The 10,954-nt window shown below is 36.2% G+C and overlaps 1 long non-coding RNA gene across 1 annotated transcript; it reads right to left on the bottom strand.

Moving 5' to 3' along the window:
* Positions 1-392: 392 nt before the first annotated feature.
* Positions 393-9,869, bottom strand: LOC131559485 (uncharacterized). Its single transcript, XR_009274887.1, has 3 exons — positions 9,786-9,869; positions 9,028-9,144; positions 393-1,026 (listed from the first exon to the last, which is right to left on the bottom strand). It is a non-coding gene; the product is annotated as an uncharacterized LOC131559485 (long non-coding RNA).
* Between the last annotated feature and the right edge of the window lie 1,085 nt (positions 9,870-10,954).

Below are 10,954 nucleotides of genomic sequence, written 5' to 3'. Positions count from 1 at the left end.
AAAAAAAATTTGTTTGGTTCCAACACTTATTTCATACACTAACATGTTTAAGGATGTAGATTTTGTCAAGAAATGGATTATTTGATGCGATGCCTTGGATGTTAACAACCATTTTTGTTTTGATCTCAAAGTTCATAGCCCAAGAACTCAAACATAATTTCAATTTCTTACGTGCAATTTGGTTTGTAATTCCTTCATTATTATTTGGATTACTGCTCTCGTCATATTGGCTTCTCCACCTTGAGCTAAAGTGACATTGCAGTACTATGGGAAATCAATGTGGAAAAAAATTCTCATGCTACCACAACAACATTGATTTAGGTACAAAGACTAAATATCAGATAATAGAATGGATAAACAGATTAAAAGTAAGAAAACATGTGTGTTTTTGGATATCTAATAAGTTTGTAAAAATAGGTGTAGTCTGTTGGGTAGAAAAAGGCTGGCTTGTAAAGGGCATGAAGGCTGAATAAAGCTTTCTTCAGGCATAATTAGCAGTCACTTTGCATATGAACATGGCTGCACATTTCAGGCTTGACCAAGATAACCAAAGGGATATTCCAGACCAAACCACATCACGCTCAGTATATAAAATTTGGAGAAAATGGAAAAAAGGAAGGACTGAGTATGGTGATTTTCTTGTCAAATGTACTGTGATTTCAATGAGGATTATTTGGGCAAGCTTTGGTGCATTTCCCTGCACTTCTTGTCATCTCATTTGCTTCTAGGATTCTCTCTTAGTTTTTAAATTCTCCCTTTTATTTTTGGTAGCATTTAATTTCTTCCAAGTCTTCTCCTCACCCTTTATTTACATTTCTTTCCTGATTCCAGCATTTGAATTGGAGTAATTTTGGAAAGTTTTGGTCCTTTTCACTGTACCACATTTCATCTCAGTCCATATGGCTGTAAGCACTCCATTTTCCAAATTTCCCAGGTTTTTTCCATATATACTTGGTTTTGATCATACCTGCTTTTCAGAGTGTTTGTTTGACTTTGTTCTCTGATTTCAAGATTTCATTCCCTTTCCTGAAAGGAAGAGTTCCATCATTTATTTTAGGGTTTTGAGGGACAGACTGAAAGAAGACAGAAATAAATGGTGGCTTAGTAGCATCTTTGAAGAGATGGCCTAAATTCTGGAAGGGTACCTGGTTAGTTGTACATCTAACTGGATCATGTCTTTCATTCTTTTACCCTGTGTTTCTTGTCTTCCTTTATGCTTGAGGTTTTTCTGCAAAGGGTTTACAGCTTCATCTATGTGTGAATATTTGAGAGAGAGGCAATCTGAGCAAAGATGGAACACCTAGAGAACGTGCCTGAAATTAAGTTGATTCTCTTAAATTGAACTGCTTCCTAAATGAAAAAAAATTAATACCCAGTTTCTCTTACCAGCAGCCACAAATGAAATTTTCTCCATTTTGCCATGTAAAATTATTTGTCTTGATCAGACATTGTATTTGTCCAAATCTGACTTGAAGTTTTCACAATTCATTTTTAATTTGTTGAATGTAAATTTATATCAGTATTATTTCTGAAATATTATGTTGTAGATATCTACAGTGAACTGGAAGGGAAAACTCCCTTTCCTATTGCTCTACACCATTTTGCCAACATTTCTAAGGTTCAACTGATTTTTGCACAGTAATGCAAGACATTTTCTTAATAGCATTATATATAAATATCTTTATGCTGTATTATTATAGATATAGTATTATTACATATATTTCTATAGTGTTGTTGGATAAGACAGAATTCCATGCTAACAAACTATACTAGATGTATAATAAACCTTCACTAATTTAAATATGAACAGTTAGATTTAGCTAGTAGTTAATTTCTATAGGTCTGCAGATAGCACGAGTAGCAGAAGTTTATATTGTTTTGACTGATTAATGTGATATAAGTATATGGGGTAACATATTCCCTTCTCGTGCACAAAGCAAAATGAGTGTTTCTTTCCTGAAGTACAACTTTGTGACAAATTCATTTTAAGAATATTATTTAGAAAAGACATGAGACTTTTAAAATGCTGCTGCCATATTTGTTATTATTCATTGGTTTGGTGAATTGCCATTCCCTTCTACTCTCTTCTCTCACCCTTATTTAGAAGGCTATTTATTTTTTTTTCCTGTTGGAATGTAGAGAGAATAAATTTACATAGTTCATCTTTAAGTGAAATAGCAGTTATCCTCATGACTAGAAACAAGCTTTTGTCAGCAAACACAAGCTTTTTACTTTTAAAATTAATTTGAGATAAAGTTTGAACAGTAGTAAAAGTTCTTGGAGAGTTCTGATTTTAAAAAAGTAGAAAAAGGTGCATCCAATATATAGGATGTTTTGGATTTCTCTTTTTGGTAACTAATGACACCCTTAGTCTCACCCTTATGAAAAGTGATTATCATAGCAGGCAGACAAAAGAATGAAAATAATGCAAGGAAGTAGTGGGGGAAAACAAACCACTCCTAATAAATTGTGAGTTTCTTTGAACAAAATAGGCAGGGAAATTTAAGGATGCCATTTGTTCTGCTTTCTTCAAATGAGAGAGAGAGGTAAGAAGAATTACAGTAAGACAAGAACCTCTACCAGCTTAGGTTTAGAAAAAATATTTATTCATATGTTTTGGATTGGTCTTTACTGTCTGCAAATAAGCACTGGCCAGGTAGTGCAAAATTTTTTTTCAAAGGTGATGAGTGTACTCTGTTTGGATAGATATCCTGATTAATTTCAATCTCTTGTGTTGAAAAAAAGGAAAAGACATGGATGAAAGGTAAGGAATAAAATCTGGTTGATGGGTTGTTAACTTCCCAGTAAACCTATAGTACTATAATATTACAAGTTTTTTTCTTTTTTTGCTTCCTTTTTAACATCTCTTTTTTATTATGCAGGTAATTTCCTAATTAGTATAACACTCTTCCCTAAATATTATAAACCATTTGCAAATACACCACAAAAAAAGTGTCTCCCAAGGCGCACTTCATCCCACTTCAGATAAAAGGCTTGATTTTCAGCATTTATTTTAAATAAATAACCTTAGCTTGTTCTCAACAGTTAATCCATCAAAAATGGTTTTTTTTATCATCTTAGTAGCATATGGTGCCTTTAGGTCACCAGAAAATGAAGAGTCAAACAAGGGTATTAGAGATTTTCTTCATGTGGGAAATGGTAAAAGTAGACCCGTTCATGAAAAAACCTCCAAACACAAATGGTGCTTCATGTGAGGAAAGCCATAAATAGTAACTACTGTCAGATTTTACATTCTTTGAATAGATCTTTTACAGCATTAAAATTGCTGTGGTGTAAAATAGCAACTCTTAAACAAGAGAGGTGCCTCAAACAAGCAAAAAGAAATACTTATTACAGCAGAGCTATGTAACACAAGGTAGTTAATAAGTGACGAAGTTAAGAGGGTTTCTTTTTAGTTTAGAGAGGGAGAAGTGTAGGAAATACTAAAGTTAAGAAGATTTCCAGAAAGCTGTAAAATCAGGCCTTAGAAACACAAAAAACAGAATACTCAGAACTGGCCGCAGCTGCGAAGTCTAAAAGTAGAAAAGTTACAATAGTACAGCAAGCAAGGACATGAAACAATAGCTTGAGCTTTAGGCTTGGCTAAGATAGACCTTAAGACTGCAGAAAAATATGGTTAGCAAAATAGTAGAAGGTTTTAAGCTTAATAATGAAGTATTGTGTATTGTTAATAGAAAAGCAGACAAGCAAGCATTGTGTGAAGCAGGTGTACGTGTACTTTTAGTAACTGGCCAGAATAATTTTCTGTAAGCTTTAGCAATGGGCTATTGGCTAGAAAGTTTTTTAAATGATCTGTAACAAAGAAATCTTTGGCTGCTGCTGGTTGTACATGAGCCTTTGCCATCTTTATATTGTCTCAACCATGTAATGAGGCTCATGCTGCAATAAAAGCTCAAGGAATGTATCCCAGCAGTCCCATCCCATTCGTGAAAAAATCTCTAATCATACACTACAGGAGAATTCAAGTACCCCAGAGAGAGGCCTGCTTAGAGCCAAGACTGAGACTGGGTTCAGAAATGACAGAGGTGGAGAGGGAACATTTCCGTAATATGTGCTCTGTCCAAGTCCTACCTTCTAGACAGCCTCTGTATGACCATACATCTGCAACAAAATTGTAACAAACCTTTGATCTATTCTAATGCACAGAAATGGCTCCTGCAGGTCTAAGCCTGCAAGAATTTGAGCTATACAAATATAATCTGATGTAGTCATCATTTTGTTACTGTGAATGTGACAACAGTGAATGTTCCTTACTGACATTGAGCATTTTCTTTTTGCCAAGAACATTTGGAGAGGACAAATTCCTTCTTTGGCATTCCTGTATTTTGATACTTGGGCTTGCCACATCTTAAATAATCTCTCAGGTGTTTTGAGAGCAGCATGCATGCCTTTTCACAAATCACAGGGAGCATTAAAACTTTTAAGCTGTCACCTTAGAAACTCTCCAATGGGTTTTTAATCAGGCTAATTGCCAGCACACAGAACCCATCAGAAGAACTATGCACCAAAGGGCACTAAAGTAGAGAGTGGAAAACTGTCAGTCAGGAGCTTGCTTGCAAAGACTTCTTAACCAATGCACTTGTTTAGATAGGCAGGACTTGATCCACCAAAAGCAAAGTTACACCAAATGTAATCATTAAACATTTCCCCTTGGAAAAAAAAAAAAAAAAAAAAAAAAAAAAAACCAAAAACCAAAACCAACCCAAAGAGTATGTGACAGCCACTCTGAGTAGGGTTGCATCTGAGCTACATGCATTTTTAGTCCCATTAAAAGGCTAAAGGATTAGTTGTAATATTTCCCCTGTTATATGATAAACTGGGAAATGGAAAATCAAGAGATAACTTTTTCTCATGCTAATCCACTTGTCTGACATTCCTAGCACAGAAGCAGCAGCTTTTTCCCCCAGCAGCCCAGGTTTAAAAGTGGATTAGAGACAAAGCAGCAGAGTTAAGAACTTAAAGCATCAAAACAGAGCATTTATCAACTAAACATCCCTGTGACCTTGCTCCTCACAGAATGCAAGTCTGTTTGTTATATACCTCAGATATGAACACAGAATGTATACTTTACTCAAAATCAACAGTGGGACCTATGAAAAACATTTTCTGCTATCAGGGACCAAAAGGCAGAAGGTTTTAAAATATTTTCTAGTGAAATTTTAAGCTAAAATTCACATGTCAGGATTAACATGGGGTGTGAACCTGTGTCAGCAGCCACCAAATCTCTACAAAAGTTTTCTCTGATAAGTAGCCGTCTCAAGAGATGAAGAAAGCTGGAACAACAGAGTACCTGCAGATACATTTCTATCAGATATTTAACACACAACTAGAAATCAGGATAAAGCGATAATATTGATATCATCAACAATTTAATTTCCTCATTGAATACCTACACTGCTGATGGGAGCATGAAAAAGATAGCTTTGCTGAAGCACAAGAAATCAAACCTTTCCAATTATTTAAAGTATTCCTGCTACTTATTTGAGTATTTCTTCCTTAGCAGATAACTACATGCTTTAAGAACTATGTCTGTTGTACAGAAAAACTGCCTTTTTTTTTTTTTTGCCTCTGACAGTGCTGATCTCTTAGCTTTCCATCAATTGCCGAATCCAAAGGCAATAGAATGTAAGAACTATGTGTTTCCAATGAATGTTACTTTGTAAAGAGCAGACAGCATTTAACACCTAGGTTAGGAGCCTTGCCAAATAATTTTACTACATCTCTGAATGTAAGTACTTCTTTCTCTAAGATGGAATCTTAGTTTACTGAGACTAGGATAATCAGGGAGAGAAATTGATACATGAAAGTAAAGGAAGGGTCTCCCTACTCAGGATTCCGCACAGCAGGAGACGACAATTTTCTAATGATACCTAGTATCATACATAAGTTGTAAGCTGCGTAAGCACATGATTTTTCAGTGTTTGTGCAGCATTAATGAAAATTAATCAATAAAAAATAACAAGTGTGTAAGAGCTAAGAGCTTCAAAATTAATAGAGAACTGCCTGAACTAAAACCTCATGTATAGCCCTTATTTTCAGAAAGTTCCCTTAATAAGATTTCATTTGAGAAGATATCAGTGTGTGAACTTGATCTTATTAGCTTCATATAGTATGATCCTGTACGCCAGCACAGAATCCTCTGGCATGGATCAACATTTCTTTATATTCTAAAATGCTTGAGGACACACACAAAGACCTCACACAACTGCCTGATGTAAATGCTACTGCTAATGTTGTGGAACTTGCATTGCTGGAGGCAGAGTTTGACAGTAATAGACTGGATGATAAACATTAATGTTTTCACTCTGATTTGTGCTGCTGAAGGTGTTGAGATCATCTGGGATCTGTATTATATCCTAAGAGTCTATCATGTCTGTGTAAGAGGCATACACAAAATCTGGTGTCATAAGATGATTCTGGCTTTAGCGACTTGCCAGTAATACCTGTATGAACAGGAATCCAAAACAGATGAGTGGAGGGTAGCAGAGCAAAAGCACTGGCCTTCACACTCTGCCTGAGGGAGCTGTTCAAATGATGCAATTGAACCCTTGGGTATACCCAGAAGAATTAGAGAAATCCATTCCCTGTCTCCATTATACTCAGAAGTTATGCAGTCATTTTCAGGTAACTTTTCTCTGTAATCATTTAAGAGATGACATCAATGAACAAGATGGGTCAAAAGCATTTATACCACCAGTAAAATAGAAAAGCCTCCCTGTTCACCTACATTAGGGCACTGGGTAGCTATATCAAATTTGCCCAATTTCCAATGCTTGAGCTAAATAGCACAATGTAAAGGTGAGATTGCTGCAGTGAAATATGGGATTCTTGAACTAGAAATTGCTGTAACCAAAGGGTAATGAAATAAATTCTTCAGAATTATCCAAGCTAAGATAGCACCCTTGTCACAGATATTATCCAAAAATGTAAGCAAATTGATAGAGGCAAGTATTGTTTTCTAAATCTTTGTAGATAGAACAGGTTCATGGCTTAGGTAAGACGAGAAGTATCTGTGAAGGTATGAAGTAACATTTTCACTATGATTAGCCCTGCTTGATAAGCAGGGCAAAAAGCAAGCTTCTTTTCACTATATGCCTCCCATCAAATGCCTTTTAGTATTTTCAGCTTAGAGAAGAATTGCTTTTTTGGCAGTCTTGCTCCATTTTCTTGTCTGTGCCAGCTGGCTCTAGTGCCCATGTGGATTGGGCAGTATGAACACCCAGTACTTCCACACCTTCCTTCTCTAGATCTTCTGTCCCTGGAAAGTCACCAGGGTGATTTTATTCTGCTAGAAGTCCAACATATACTGCAAAAGAGCCTAGGAGAAAACCAGCTGCATGGTAAGTGAGCTGCATAACTCAAGCTTTGAATGCCTGTTCAAGAAATCTATGGATCTTGGTCCAAGTCACACAAAGAGTGATGACTCAGCACTGTAACTGGCAGCTCTTCAGCTACCTCTATAGGAGGCTAATGGCAAAACAATGATCCTGCTCCTACCATAAAGGGAACAGTACTTTTGATGATCATTGCAGGCATAAAGAATTCTCTGTCCCATTGCATGGATCAGTCTGATTATTGTAGTCTTTTATTAGCTGTTTTTAATAAGAAGATTGATAGGGAGCTACAAAATTGCTTTCCCCATGATTATTTATATCTTAGGCAATAAACATTCAGTAGTTTACTTGTCTAGGAATGCATTTGCCCTTCCCTTTTTCCTCTCTTTGCAATACAAAATCTCTCCCTATAAAACATTGGACTATTCCAACGGTAAAAAATTGTGGGAATTTACCAGTCTCCTGGCAATTTAGTAATTAAATTATTGATTCAAGGACACTTAAAGCTTGTTGAACAAAACTTGAAAATTTGCCAATTTATTGTCTTTGTGTGGTTAAAATTTTAAGTCCACATAATCAAAGTCTCCCAACAATCACAGCACATGCAAGACTCACAATGCAACCTGTAAAAGTCAATATACTCTATAATTTGCCTAGAGCATCTCAAATAAATACAAAGTTGTTACAGCTAGTAGTAGCTGGGCTCTAAAAGTGAAAAGTTCCTCCTTCACAGGTGGAAATCATGGATATCTCAGCATATGCCCAACCTATTCACTGAGCTTTATCACTTAGCACCTTGTGGTTGTGAGGAGGCTGATGCTGTATGATAACATCTGAATAAGAACTATATATACATGTGCATAAAAGGAAAGACTATTTGGGGAGCCAAACCCTTTATTTTAGGTGTGCTTGGCTGATAGTTCTAACCAAAGTCCTCACAGCAGCAGACCCCTTGACTATATTTCACTGAATGTGACAATCACATATCTCCACCTTCTTGCCAAGATTTTCCTGTAGTGTGGAATGCAAGAAGATAAACAAGAACCTCTTAAATAAAAATGGCAATGTCTTTAATATGCAGGCTTGGAAAACACCACGTCTCACTTTGTCTCTGTGGGGCTCTATAAATATAGGATATCTCACCTAGACTACAGAAATGGTAGTGTTTAGTACTCCATAGCTAACTTACCTGATATTAAGGTAAATCTCTTTGTCATTATTGTTCTGCATAGTGTTTAGTTCCTGAAGATTTTCCCAACTAGGAATAGATTGGAAATATAGAGCAAGAACCATAGCCAAGGAAAGAAATTAAAGAACAATTTCATTTTCTACAGTGTGCTCAAACAGGAAGATCCTTATTGTGGTCTCTTGAAACTATCAGCTTTTCTCTTTCTTTTTGCTGCTTCACCTTTCACTTCCCCTCTCTCACATTTTTATCCCTCATGAGAGGAAAAAACCACAGTTGTTTCTCCAAAATGATTGCAATCACTGTATCATCTCAGATAAGTTACTAGCAACAGGCAGAAAAGAGAAGTGTTATAAAATGACTCGCCCATGTTTTGTAAAATAAAATTTGTCAGGGAAGGATGTACTTAGAGTCTACTCTGGGGATTTTTTCCCACCTGTTCTGTTTCCACTCACTCTGTCACGCTTGTAGAAAACAAGTACTTACCAAAGGTGCTTCCAGGACTCCTACTCTTGTCTCCCAAAGTGTTAGAAGGAAGAGAGAATATTCCTGGGCAAGAACTCTGGTCTTGCTCTTTGTGGTCCCCCTCTGTCCCACTGACTGCTGGAGATAAAAATAGATCAAAACAAAAAGTCTGACTAAATGCTCCTCCCTGGCTCAGTTATACGAGGAATTTTCTCAGCACCTCCAGTAATAGCAAAATCAACTCTTTGTTAGAGCATTTTGGAGACTCCACCTTCTTCTTCATCACTTTATGAATTTTGGCTTACTGAGCAAATGAAAGTAAATACTTCCAGGATAGCCAGGGTATCTTTGTCTATGCTCTAGCAATTCAAAAACTGTCAATTAAATCTTATAGTCCGATTTCATTCGGAACTTCTAAGTGAAGAAGATAAAATTAGTTGAGTAGACCAAACATTGCCTTCTCCCATTAAAAATAAGTGTTTACAAGCATCAAAGATTGCTATCCTTACTTTAGCAACACATAGACATGACAGATGAGAAGATAGAATAATTTGACTGAGCACTGGTTAAATAAGACAAAGTCAGGATTAGCTATCAAGAACCTCAGTGTTTCCTCTAGTTTAGAGACATAAGAAAGAAAAAGGAAAAAGAAATATAAACTTTATAAGAAGCTTCCTAAAAACTTTGAGATATTTATTGGGAATCTGGGAAGTTAGTATTTTGTACACCTGCTTTGGTTATAGTAGTCTATTATTTTAGGTATTTAATTTTCTTCTTACTTCTCAGCCATCGCAACTTTCATGTAGTTTCACTCCAGTTGTGGTTTCTTGTTCTTTTCTTTTTTCAGACAAACAGTAGTAAATTTGAAATATAAATTGAGATAATATCAAGTCGAGACAGCCACAATACACAGAGTATCACCATACAATACCAGACAGCTTTAACCTATGCAGAGCAACACCACATCAAAAAGCTTCAAGCATCTGCCTTTCTTGTTCTTTAGCCCAGCCTTTTATACCCCTGATGTTTATGCACTGCACCTGTGTGCCCTGTGTTCCCTTTGGTGATGGGTCAGTGCCCCTGGGCACTCCATGGCTCATTGCTGTCAATGCTGCTCACCTGCTTTTCATAGCTGCAGCCCCACTCCCAATTACCACAGACTGTGTCCCTACAAGAGAATAGCCTCCTTCAGTAGCTCGTATCCATTATTGAGATTTATATTCTATAAACAAGCATACTTGTATTTTTCTGTACTGCACCTTACATCCCCTAGTCTTCTGATTTTAGTAGTTGTACCTTTAAGAGCTTAGTATGCTTGGAAGCATGGCAGTTCTTTCCCAGTGTACACAATAACATTCCTGAGGTATTCAAAGCATCTGTTTGATAGAAATAAGGGAAGAAACATAAAAAGAAGAGGAAAATTTCTATTCCTCTTGTTGGAGTGGTTGGCAAAATACTTTTTTTTTTTCAAAAAACCCCACACCATTGTTTTACTGAAAGATTCTTAAGCATAGTTGTATTGTCTTAACATCTTAAAATATTATATAATCACACAGTCTGCATTAGATCTCCTGTAACATTACCTGTGTTCTCTTTTACAAATAGTGATCAGACTGTTGAAATAAAATAATGAGTGAGAATGAGAATAGCTGCTGTTTGATTACAGGCAGAGGGAGGCTAACATGAAGGCTATCCAAGAGAGAGGTTCGGGTATGAGCTTTCATACAAATAGTACTGAGAGTTCTGAAATCTTTTTTCTTGACATCACCTTGGAGACAGTTTGTGCCTAAAGAAAATGCATTGTAGGCCTTAATGTAGTAATCACTGTGAGAGAGTTTAATTTTTAGTCCTTTAAAGATGTCGTTTAAATATTACCTATCCTCTATGAATATTTGATGCTCATTAAATATTCCCTGGAAAAGTAAAAATAACACTAACATTTGTTAAA

This window comes from Ammospiza caudacuta, chromosome 6 (assembly GCF_027887145.1).
Source record: "Ammospiza caudacuta isolate bAmmCau1 chromosome 6, bAmmCau1.pri, whole genome shotgun sequence".
Taxonomy (NCBI): domain Eukaryota; kingdom Metazoa; phylum Chordata; class Aves; order Passeriformes; family Passerellidae; genus Ammospiza; species Ammospiza caudacuta.
This window is presented reverse-complemented; position numbering and strand designations above follow the sequence as displayed.